At 37.0% G+C, this 12,310-nt stretch overlaps 1 long non-coding RNA gene across 1 annotated transcript; it reads right to left on the bottom strand.

The window, feature by feature from the left end:
- Positions 1 to 9,607: 9,607 nt before the first annotated feature.
- On the bottom strand, positions 9,608 to 11,140 carry LOC143603713 (uncharacterized). The gene is made up of 4 exons (XR_013148121.1): positions 11,097 to 11,140; positions 10,739 to 10,800; positions 10,493 to 10,625; positions 9,608 to 9,879 (listed from the first exon to the last, which is right to left on the bottom strand). It is a non-coding gene; the product is annotated as an uncharacterized LOC143603713 (long non-coding RNA).
- Between the last annotated feature and the right edge of the window lie 1,170 nt (positions 11,141 to 12,310).

Below are 12,310 nucleotides of genomic sequence, written 5' to 3'. Positions count from 1 at the left end.
GGGCATCATACACCGTCTGATGAGGTTCAGGAAACTCAGGCTCGAAAGACTCGAGCATGAACTTCCTGGATGTACTGATATAGATCGACAGGCAGAGCACACTGGCACTCGCCAGCAGTACTCTTGTCATCCTTGTCGGACGTGGATGACGGGTTCTCGGCGTACACCCCAGCCTCCTGGGCTGTAGCCTCAAGATCGTGAGCAGAAGACATCTTGCAGGTATGAAAGGAGAACGATTTCAAGAGAATGCTCGACTGAAAAGGTGAGTATTCGCCGGAAATCGTTTTGAAGATGAAGAGAAAAGTGAAAGTGTGGATTACAAAGGACCCTCTCCCCCTTTATATACTAATCGCAATCAATGCGATGAATTTAATGCGGAAGAGAGAGAAATCGCAGGTGCAATGAAACTATGACACGTGGCAAAAAGCAAGCTGGCAACAGCTGTCGAAAGGACGCGTGCCATTAATTTCGCGGCCACGAGCCCGAAAAATCGCGCCCACGCGCCTGAAAAAGCGTCTGGAATGACCATGTACTGTCACGTCACCATAACTTCCTGCACGTCCTGACACAGTCAGAAGAAACCGTCGGACGACGTTTCAACAGCTTTGACTGTTCTTATCCTTTCACCAACTTCGAATTTCAAAAATTCAAAAAGATTCAAAAGTAAGCGGGAAAATACCCCTTACCTTGGCAACCAAGTAACTGTAAGATAGGTGCGAGTACAGTGTTAAGGCAAAACCCTTCACATACTTAGCACCTGCAGGGAATTGAAGCCAAGAATACCTCGGCGACCAAGTAACTATAAGACGGGTGCGGGTACAGTGTTAAGGCAAAACCCTTCACATACTTAGCACCCGCAGGGAATTGACGCCAGGAATACCTTGGAAGTAAAGTAACCGTAAGACGAGTGCGGGTACAGTGTCAAGGCAAAACCCTTCACATACCTAGCGCTCCGCAGGGAATTGAAACCAAGAAGGATCTTCTGGGCAATTCTTGCGGAAACGGGAATAACATCCCCGCATAGCGGGAACGTCGAGAACTACATTGTTTGAAGCTCCAAGATGGAATTGGTGGTTTTAACATAATTGATCACTATGTTCAAAACTACCAAAACCTCATGGAGAATCCACACAAGTGGGACTCAACGCTCCTGACTTGCGAGGAGGTTACAGACCTACCCGCATCATACCCAAAGATCAAGCAGGAGAGTCGGGAATTTCTGCAAGTGACATAAGGACTTCCGCGGGAAGAATCCCCATGGAAAACCTTAAAACTAAACCCTTTTCAAAACCCTTTGCTTAAGTCCAAAAGTTCATCTCACTTTATTAAACATTCATAAGAAGAACATTGGACTGGGGGGACTTGAAGAGGTAGGTCCCAGCAGAGCCCAGTTGGACCCGCAGGACTCACCTTGAAGAGAGACGTCTGCGCAGAAACCAACTGGATCCGCAGGACCCACCATGCTCAGAGACGTGACGTCCTTACGCGCAGTACGCAAGCTGTTCACGCAGGAAATGCCTCCCAATGGTGAAGTACTCCGCCTGTTCCCGCAGCTGCGGATACAAGCCATCAGGGAAGGCCACCCGCGCAGCAAGGCTACACGCACAAGGCACTTAGCTCTCAATAATTCAGTAATCACCTGAAGGAATGAGCAAAGCCGGGAACAATCCCGCATAAAGGCGGGAGGGGGAATACTCCCGCCCAAATAAGCCAGTCCGTACGATACTGGAGGATCTTTTTTACTGTACCTGACGAGGTATGGGCAAAAGATCTGACCAGAGATACGACAGCTCATTGACAACAGTATGGCGAGCAGCATGCTCTTGTACTGTATGTCACTATTAGCCGCTGCCTACTCACCAACTCCTGTCATACCACGTGCATAGCCGGCAGTTGGTGGAAAAGGAATAGTACACAGCAGGCCTGGTCACTATCAGCCGCTGCCTACCCACCAACTACCAGCATGGCACGTGCGTAGGCCACAGTTGGTAGAACAGGAATACTATTCAGCCGGCTATACCTTCTTGGAAACCTACCTTCGGCTATAAATACCCCAAATGGTATGATCATCTAATCTTATATTGTATCTTACATCTTATACCTGATATCTGCTCTAGCAATCTCTTAATATACACTTATATTCAAGAGCAATCTAGTCTGATTCTCACGCCGGAGGGTGGTCACAAGGAGGTACCCCCCCCCCCCCCTTCTCAGTGACGAGCTCACGGTGTCTGTTTTGCAGGTTATCAGAAGAACCATCTTTGCCGGGTCTAACCACTCGTGGGAAACATCTATTTAACCCCCAGATTATCCGTAATCTGTCCGGGGCTGATTAGTGTTTCTTCAATTTTGTTGTAATGCGTTTTAAATGAGTTGACTTATTATGTTTATATATTTGTTTGTTCAAGATGTAACTGGTGTTGTATCTTACTCTATTCGACCAAGATGTCAAACAAAGTATTGAGAAAACAAGTGATTTGCTAGATGATGAAGTCGAGGTATTACACTTTTGTATACTTAATTTTAGAAAACATTTTTTTTTCTGAAACTTTAAACTTCACTAAAACACAAACAATAAAGAGGGAAACCAAGATGGCCGCTCCTCCTCAGAGAAACAGAGGAGCAACTGCAAGTCTCAGAAAATTATAATAAGGCAAACTTACACAACTTATTCCAAACCACCTCCCCTTTTTTATTTATTTTTTAACCATAAATAACCTAAAGTTTTAATATCTTCCATTATCACTACAAGAAAAATGATTTTTAGCGGAGACTAATGTCGCCGCTAATACACCCAAAAGTCGCCACTAAAAGTAGTAGCGGCGAGTCGCCGCTATAGTGTCGCCAGTAATGCCTCGTCGCTAATACTTCCATATCGCCGCTAAAGTTATATTTGTCGCCGCTAAGACATTGGTGCCACGTGGGATGAATGTCGCCGCTAATAGATGTGCCACGTCACCTCCACGCCACGTTACCTGCGTGCCATGTCATCTAGTATTAGCGGCGACATTGTCGCCGCTAAAAGTTACCTGTAATTTAAAAAAAAAATTCCCCTGTAATATCCAGTTTTTTTATTCGATAACCTGCATATTTTTTGGATCTTGATAAAAAAACACTAATTTATAAAAAACACACCAGTCTGAAACATACATAAAAAACTACATAACATGTCCATAATTACGGTTATCTTGTCTAGTTAACATCTTACCATAAAACCCCCAGTTTATATCATCATCCCCAGCGCTATCGTCACTACTATCTTCGCCCGGCAAGCGTGATGACTTTCTCGAACTCATAAACTCGTCAAGACAATTTATGAAGGTCGGGTCTTGAAACATTAGCTTGATTTGATCCTACAATATCAATGAAGTATACAAATAGTAAGTTAAAAACAAAAATATTTTACACGAATACAAACATGTTTACAAGCATAGAGAATCAATTACCAACTTGGAGACTTTCGGCAACTCGTTTAAGCAAAAACTAGTTTGAAACTAATCCGTTTTAAAACCATTGAACCTCTGTAACTTGTTTGATGTATAATCTGACCCGAACTAACTCGTTTAAGCAAAAAATAGTTATACTCCCTCCGTATAAAAGTGTCGCCGCTAAAAATAGAAATCACGCGGATCGAGCTTTAGCCGCGACATCTTTAGTAGTCGCCGCTAAAAGTGTCGCCGCTAAAAGTGTCGCCGCTAATTCTCAGATTTCTTGTAGTGTATCTCATATATCTTGACCTCTATGTCTTTATAAAGCTTATTATTTCTAGCTTTCCAAATCCTCTGACACCTGATAATAATTGTACTCCCTCCGTCCCATTATAAGTGTCATAGTTTGATTTTTCAAGTCTTTCTTGTTTAACTTTAAACGACAATATTTTTGTTTGTGTTATAAAATACTTGATGTAAAATATATGAATGGATTGGGTTTTAAATGTATTTTACATTGATATAATTTTCATCAAGTATTATATGACACGAACAAAAATATTTACGATCAAGGTTGTAAAAGTAAGACTTGAAAAGTCAAACTATGACATTTTTAATGGGACGAAGGGAGTAACATGAAGAATCTTCTTTTCTCTTTTACCCAAAGCCAATGAGGAGTAGAGCTCCATAAGATCTTTGGTTGTTAAGGCAAATACTTGGGGGATCCTACACCAAACACTTATTTGCTGACACACCAAATGTTATCTTCTCCACAACAAACACGGAGAAGACTCCACCCTTATGTTCCTTTTTATAAGCATCTTTGAAGTCGGTAGCCTATTTAAAACCGCTTGCCAAGCGAAAATATTGCATTTAATCAGCACACACCTACTCCAATTCAGCACACCATGCCCACACCTACCCTGTTCGTTAATTTCTTTCTAACCGAACTGATAAAAATAAAAACCAGAATGATCCCCTAACCACCTCCACGAATCATCCTTTTCACTCCATCCACTACAAACAAAATGCCATATAGTGATACACAAAAAAGTGTCACTAAACAACAAAAAAGTGTCACTAAAAGGCCTCAATAAGAATGTGTGGCAAACAAAAAAAAGTGTCACTTGAAGTGGTGATGCTAAATCCTTTTAGTGACACTTTTTCGATCTGCAGCACAAAGTGACACTTTTTTTTTGCCATAATATATGAAAAGACTTTTGTAGCATAATTTGTATGCCTCTATAAAGTTGTCCTAATTACATATCCATGATAACTATAGTGGCACTTTTTTTTTCACAATCAAACAAATAAAGACTTTTGTAACACAATTTTTGTGTCATTTAAATTATTTTTGTTTAAATATATTTGCTACTTTTAGCAGCACATAATTATGCCCACAAAAATAACAGGATTTAGAACATAAAATATAAAATACAAGTTATAATAAAATTGTAAATGTAGAAATCATTATAATATAACTTCAATAATAAGTTTAATCCGAAATATTTTTCAAATGCTAGACAAAAATTGTGTAATAATTAATACATTAAATATTACAAATTCCAAATGTTTACACAATGAGTCTAAGGGTAAGAATTTCACTTTCATAAAACTTAGCTCCAACGCTTCTCATTATATCTATCATGCCATCATCATCAACCATATGCACAAGCATTAGTATTGATTTACAAAATTTAAACCCTAATAACGATACATCAAGATCGAATTCAGCGTTGTTACCTGGCCATAGAAATTCGTAGAAATAACATCAGCTCCATTATCAAGCAAGAATGTATCATTCTGCAAATCATACTTAAAGGACCTATAAGAATAAATATAAAGACAATCGAAAGGGGAAAAGGTAATAAATGTATATTTAAGTTATAACAAAACAATCATTTATTCCACGACCATCAAAAACTGAAACCAAACAATGAAAAAACCTAAAACAAAACCGAATCAGATATACAAACTAGGTTATATAACGACATAAGTTGCTGGATTGCCCTCTTGTTCCTTCATACTGGAATAAATCGGGTGATTAACGCAGTCGTAAAATCAAATTCATCAGCTTAAGATGTTGCAGAAATGGAAATACATTCTTATTGATGAAACATAACTTAGAATGCCAATTTATATATAAACGGGTTGTAATCATAGCTAATAATAAAAGATAATCTACGTATCGACCAACAGAAAAGGAACAGGCTTGCTGTATTCTAGGCGCTGAGCTGTAAGTTCTTTTGGCACACCAAACACTAATCAAAATTAATAAAACAATTGGATATATCAATTTCAAACTGAATAATAAATTTGAATGACACATTACATTTTTGGATTCATGTGCCAAAAACACTTAGCCATAAAAAACCTTAGCATCAGTGCTAGCAACACCATACCAAATTAAAGGAAAACTAAAGTCACTATATTTTTAACCAGTAGAGTAAACTAAACACGATGTCGTAGGAAACAAATACTATCTACTAATGCTCAATATCAGTCAATATAGTTTTGCTTTTCTGGGCAGTCTTCTTTGCCACCTGGACAGTTATTGTGTCATATATGTACATGATCAGGTTAATCACTACAAAAATAAAGCACTCACATGTAAAAACAAAATTCACACTTCTATGACAAAGTGAGAAGTATTTAGATCAAATTAATTAAAACACAATAGCGCGCGTGTAAGTACAACCCTTAGTGTAATCCTACCTCTCGATATAAGATGGTTCTTAATGAATAAATGAAGCCATACAAAACCTCATTCAATGCCAATGACTTTATTTGGCAGTAGACATGAATAATTAGTTTATTACTTGATATTATATCTAAAATAGTTATTAGTGGAACTTAATTTCACGAACCATAAACAAAATACACATACATTTATTCATTTAAAGATATTATACACACCTATAATTAAAAAATTACCTCTTCGACTTTAGTTTTCCCTGAAACAACCTTCACTTTAGCCTTTGATACACCCCTATGATGAAAATAACTTGTAGTTGCAGCAGCATACACTAAGACGTTCTTTCATTGCCTGTCTTTTAGGTGGAAACTACACCAATGATTTAGAAGTTAGCAATTTGCAATCAAACATACTGTTTAGATCCTTTACCCCATAATGGAAGTTATTAGTAGTCAAAGCAAACAATAAGGTGCATATCTATTGTAGCTCCTTACCTTGGTCAATTCAAAACTTGAGAAATACACTTGTCCTGCTTCAATTTCCTAACCCATAATCGAATTCTTAATTCTTAAGCATAAACGATCTATTTGTATCATATTCACATGAACACAAGTCGATCCAAATGCGTCCAGGCAGTTACTGATTAATTTTCCCACAAAATGACTTCACTAAGTTTATAAATTGTGAAAAAGACCTCACTCCTTGTTATATGTTTTACTCTCTTAAATTCCTCATCTATGTCATTACAGATTAAAATCATCATATCTTCTAAACAGCATTGCCCTGGTCTTCTATTGGTGAGGCAATTCATCAAAGAGCCAAATTCAATGATGCTTCGGCTGTTGGGTTACAGTCTTGCAGAGGTATAAACCGCGCCTTAGCCTTGGCCGTGTGGGCGTGCGTTGGCTTGCCTAGGTCTTATCTTAGCCCAACGTGTGATTGAATTTTGCACTTTATATATATTCAGTTACAAAAAAATTCATTATTCTTTGATTTAATTTATTTAGAATATTTTATCAATTGAAAGTTTAACTTTATCCGACTGAAAATAAAAATATTTTGATATAAAATAGTAAATTATAAAATTAATTAAACAGGAAACTTAAATTTACTTTTACAAAATTATCATCATTTAAGGTAAGTGAGGGTCACTAAAGGTCCTTTAACCGTTTAGGGTTGTTAAACGTGTTTGGTTGATGGGTTGACAGGTTACAAGTTGGACGGGTGATGGGTTTAAGGTTGTCCGTTGTCAAGTTGGCTTGTGTAACCTAAACAAAACCCATGTAACTCATTTATAAAAGTAGTCATTTCTCCTTGTGCGTTGTCTCATTGAATTGCCAGGTTGTTGACTCTCGCCGCCAAAAAACTTGGTAAACAAATTAGTCTATGGTGATGCTCCTTGTACATCGTTTCTTGCTGCAATCGATGAAAGGTGCTAATTAAGTTGTTGAATAGGATTAAACCAAGCTTGAAACAACTAATCGGGCTTCCATTTAGTTTGTCAATTATCATATATGTTACTCACTTTATTATGTTTTTTCAATATTCGAATATTAATTAACCATACACTGCTAGAAAAAACGCCTTCAATGGCACGCATTGCGTGTCATTAAAGAGGGCAGATGACACGCAAATGTGTGTCATTGAAGCCCGTGTCATAAATTGAACATGACATGCATCCTGCATGTCATATTTAATGACACGCACTTAATGACATGCGTTTATGACTATGATATATGACAAGCATTTATGCGCGTCATCGAAGTATTTTTTTTAAATAATATATTTTTATTTCTTTTTGCATAATTACTACTAATTTTTACATTAATGACAACAACAAAATTCTCATGGCAAACAACATAATAAAAATACAACAAAATTATCCATTTCATTTAATAAATAGAGTTCCTAAGTCAATATTACAAAGATTTCCAAGTTAACAAAAATATTGGTTAATTGTCAATACAAAATACACCACAGGAACATAACCATGGCACATAAATCGACCATTTTTCTCGAATTCCATCAATATCCGCCTCCCCGCGTTCATCTTTGCCTCCCTTAATCTGATAAAAAAAAATTAAACGGAAAAATGTTAAAAAATTTGATGAGGTCAAAACGAAATGGGTCAAAACAACCCAATATAAACCTAAACTTAAAGTCAAACATGTTATAGACAAGAATATACAAACAAGAATTTGCAGTACAACTTGCCTTGTGATTGTGACAACACTCCAAAGTTTGCTGCAAGTCTCATGCTCTTTTGGATTCACTAACTTGGTCAAACCAAAGTTATTTGCTGCAAGTTTAATTGATAAAAGAATAAATTAAGTTAAAGTCATTATCACATGGTAGTCAAACTAAACTGTTAGTAACAGTCAGTTATACAAAAAGGCAACTTTTTTGTGTAAAAATAATTAAATATTTTGCAATAAATAAGAGATGACCTGCTAAAAAGAAGATGATCATAGGTGTTTTTTAGCTTCCTGTCAAACCTGAAAATTGTATTAATAATAAAAAATGAGAAATGACTGGATTAGTATAATCTTATAAGGTTTAGCACTATATTGAAAGGGTCCATCAAACCATATATGAACGTTTAAAACTAAAACACCAACTAATTTGTCCAACTTTTTAAAGTATGGAATTGGTTTCCAATCTTCAGGCAAAGGAAGCTTAACTGCATAATATAAAACATACAATAACGGTTGTGGTTCAAAGTCAAGTGGTGGTTCAGTCAACATACCTGGAGTGGCAAATACATAAGCATCACCTTTGATGATATTCCCATCAGTCAGTAGAAAGTTTTTAACGATTTCATCTTGGTTTAACTCAATCTTTTGTATCCGCGAGTTCAGTCTAACTTGGCCACCTAGTGATTCAATATGGTCAACAATTGGCTGGCATAGTGGGCTGCCATCTAAAAATGCCATCTTAGAACCAATCTGTTCTTATTCGTTAATTTAATACCAAGTTAGTAGACAATAAATAATAACTAAAAATACAGTAAGCTTCAAGATAATAATGAGTTTACCTGAAGAAACCAGTTCAGAGCAATGAGAATACACTGCATTGAAAGTTCATCTGGATTTATAAAGTTTCAAACAAATAAAAAAAATTATTAACTTTTAAAGCTAGTCACCCGCTCCCTTTTATTTCAGTACCGTTACGAAAGTCAACGAAACCGACCAAATTCGCATCGACTCTCCTTCACAACACCCGAACCAACAACACTCAAGTTTTATTTTCCCGGCGGAATTTTATTTTTTTTGTTTATTTTTTGTTTTAATAGGTACCGTAACGAACATCAACGAAACCGACCAAATCCGTGTCGACTCACATTCACGACGCTCGAACCGATATTTATAATCCGCGTCGGTTCCAACCGTAACCCAATTTTTTTGCTTGCCATGGGTTTTGTTGCTGAATTTTTTATTTTTTTAGTTTCCGTGTCGTATACCGATACCCATCGAGTACGTGTCGGATGTCACATCAACACACGGTTTTTTACTAGCTCGACGCAACGTGGCGGGTGCAATAGCTAGTTAACTTTTAAAGCTAGCCACCGCTCCATTTTAACTTACTTGAAGAACTGACTAAAAAACTTATAGAATATGTGTAACCCTGTCTCATACCAATTTCCGTCATCATCTTTCCAAGCTGCTACCTTTCCACTAAGAGCGTCTCTTGCTTCAAGCAAAATCGGCTTGTGACCTGCATCAGCCAAATACTTTGCAGTGGAAAGACCAGCCAAACCTGCATATGCAAAACGTCAACAAACTACATTAAGTGTGACTGTAATAACTTAGGGGTGTAAACGAGCCGAGCCTAAGCTCAACTAGGCTCAAGCTAGGCTCGTTTCGACTTACGAGAGCTCGAGCTAGAACTCGGCTCGTTTCAAGCTCTTTTCCTAAAGCCCGAGCTTGGCTCGTAAGCTGTTTTCCCAAGCTCGAGCTCGGCTCATATCTTATTTATTAATTATTTTATGTACATTTTCTATTACTTTTATATGTTGTGAAAAGCCTTAAACGAGCCTAAGCTTGGTGTGAGCTCGTTTGCAGTACCATAACAAGCCAAAGCTCGGCTCGAGCTCAGTGTGTGAAATTAACACATAGAAGTCCAAAAGAGTGTAAATTTAAAAATATACAAGGCCCGTTAAATCTCAATGAGCCGAAATGATCCTCTCATACAAGGCTCGAGCTCAAGCTCGATAAATAAATGAGCTTTATTAAGGCTTGGGCTCAACAAGACTCGGCTTGTTTCAAGCTTTTTATCAATCCGATCTCGAGTAGCTAGTGAGCAGCTTGTCTCGTTTGCACCCCTAGGCTGTATAAAGGATGATACCCAACCCAAAAGAAATAATAATTACCTGCACGAACAATTACAATGTTTAACAGCTTAGCTGGACGTGGAGAAGCTCGGAAGGTTGAAGACAAGTAAGCAGCTTCCAAGAAATTAGATGTACTGTCAAGGTCTGGTCTTGGATAGTCCACGCAAAACACCTATGTAAATTAATATAAAAATAAATATAAATATAAATATAATTAAAATTAATCCAAACAGAAACTGTATTATAATTATCTATGTAACTATGTTATACATAAAATCAACGTACCTTGAACGGCCGGACACTTCTGTTGGTAGTTGATATAACTAATCGGGCACCTTGTTGTGAAGCTTCGAGCAGGCGAATAGATAATATGCTGACATTAGTAAAAATCATATTATTATTATGCTATCAACACAAACCCTAAATGAGAAACACGAAGTTTATAACAAAACCCCTAATTTGGGAATTAGTGTTACTGTAACGTATGCCTAATTATATCAATCCAGCTTCAATTAACATTGTAATGAACAAAACCCTATATTCGAAATCCGTCAATTGCAAAACACAAATTTATGTTCTGGTAAGCTTTAATTCGAGAAAGTAAATGGGTATCGAATGAATTGAAGGATGGATCAGATCTTACCCTTCTTCGAAGATGTTCTTCCGGAATACCCGAAACAGTGCCGATTCCCCTGGTTTGTGCCAATTTCACATGGTGGCGTTCGTGACTGGTGGTGGTGGCAGAATGTTGTGGTGGTGGTGGTGATGGTGTTTGAGAGAAGAAGAGAGAATGAACAGATATGGTGTTTGCTAGTTATTAGGTCAAAATGGACTCGCAGGTTAATGTGGCTGATCCAAGTCGGGTCATACCCAATAACGAGTTAGACACACACCAATTATGTATTTGTTAAGATAAGATCTATAAGACAAATACAGAACACGACACATTCAGAAAATCGGGTTTCTGAATACTTACTTGAAAGTGTTAAATAAATTAATTGGTTAATTTATTTATTCAAATAATTATTATTGGAATGATTATTTAACTATATGTTCTTTTGTAAAATGGTTTATAAAAGATGGGGTGTTTATATATTTTATAAAGTATAAAATAAATAAATAAAAATATATATATATATATAATTATGGGGCCGGTTATGGGTGGGCCCCACACCCCAAAGTTTTGGTCAAAAATCATGTCATGGATATGGTAGAGATGGAGTGATCCTTACTTAACCAAGACCTAACCAAAGATATGATATGATTATATATATAGTATGAAAAAGACTTTCAAGTAAGATATATAAAAAAAAACCACAAGTCTTTCTTTCTTTCTTGGTTCTAGCTTACGGCCAAGATCAAAAAGGAGGCTCGGGTCTCGGTTTTTCGTGTTCAAGCTCCCTAACATAGCTCGGTGTGTGTTGGAGGCTTGGGGTATATTCTGTTTGAGGATTTTCCCTTTGAAAGTCTAGCATCAACATCATCATCTTCTTCAACATCAACTACATCTCTTAAAGGTTTAAGAATGTAAGTTTTACAAGCTTTGATAGTTTAGTTTTCCCGTATCATTTGATCCTTGCTTCGGGTTTCTAATAAATAGATTATTGGTAATCTTTTAACATGAATAAATTAGGTTGTTCATGTACACATTTCCTATAAACTTGTAATATATACATATATAAGCACATGGATACATATGTTTAGTTTGTTTATATCACGCTTCCGCCTTTATTGTGACTAGTTAAATGGTTAACTAAGTTTATAAATTCCATAGAAACCCAACAAATGGCATCAAGAGCCGGGATACGGGAAACTAAGCTTCGGGTTTTCGGTTTTATATTTTCCCCTTGAAAGATT

Source organism: Bidens hawaiensis, unplaced genomic scaffold (assembly GCF_021521415.1).
Source record: "Bidens hawaiensis isolate Kalapana, Puna unplaced genomic scaffold, B.hawaiensis_p1.1 tig00062469_1, whole genome shotgun sequence".
Classification (NCBI taxonomy): Eukaryota; Viridiplantae; Streptophyta; class Magnoliopsida; order Asterales; family Asteraceae; genus Bidens; species Bidens hawaiensis.
This window is presented reverse-complemented; position numbering and strand designations above follow the sequence as displayed.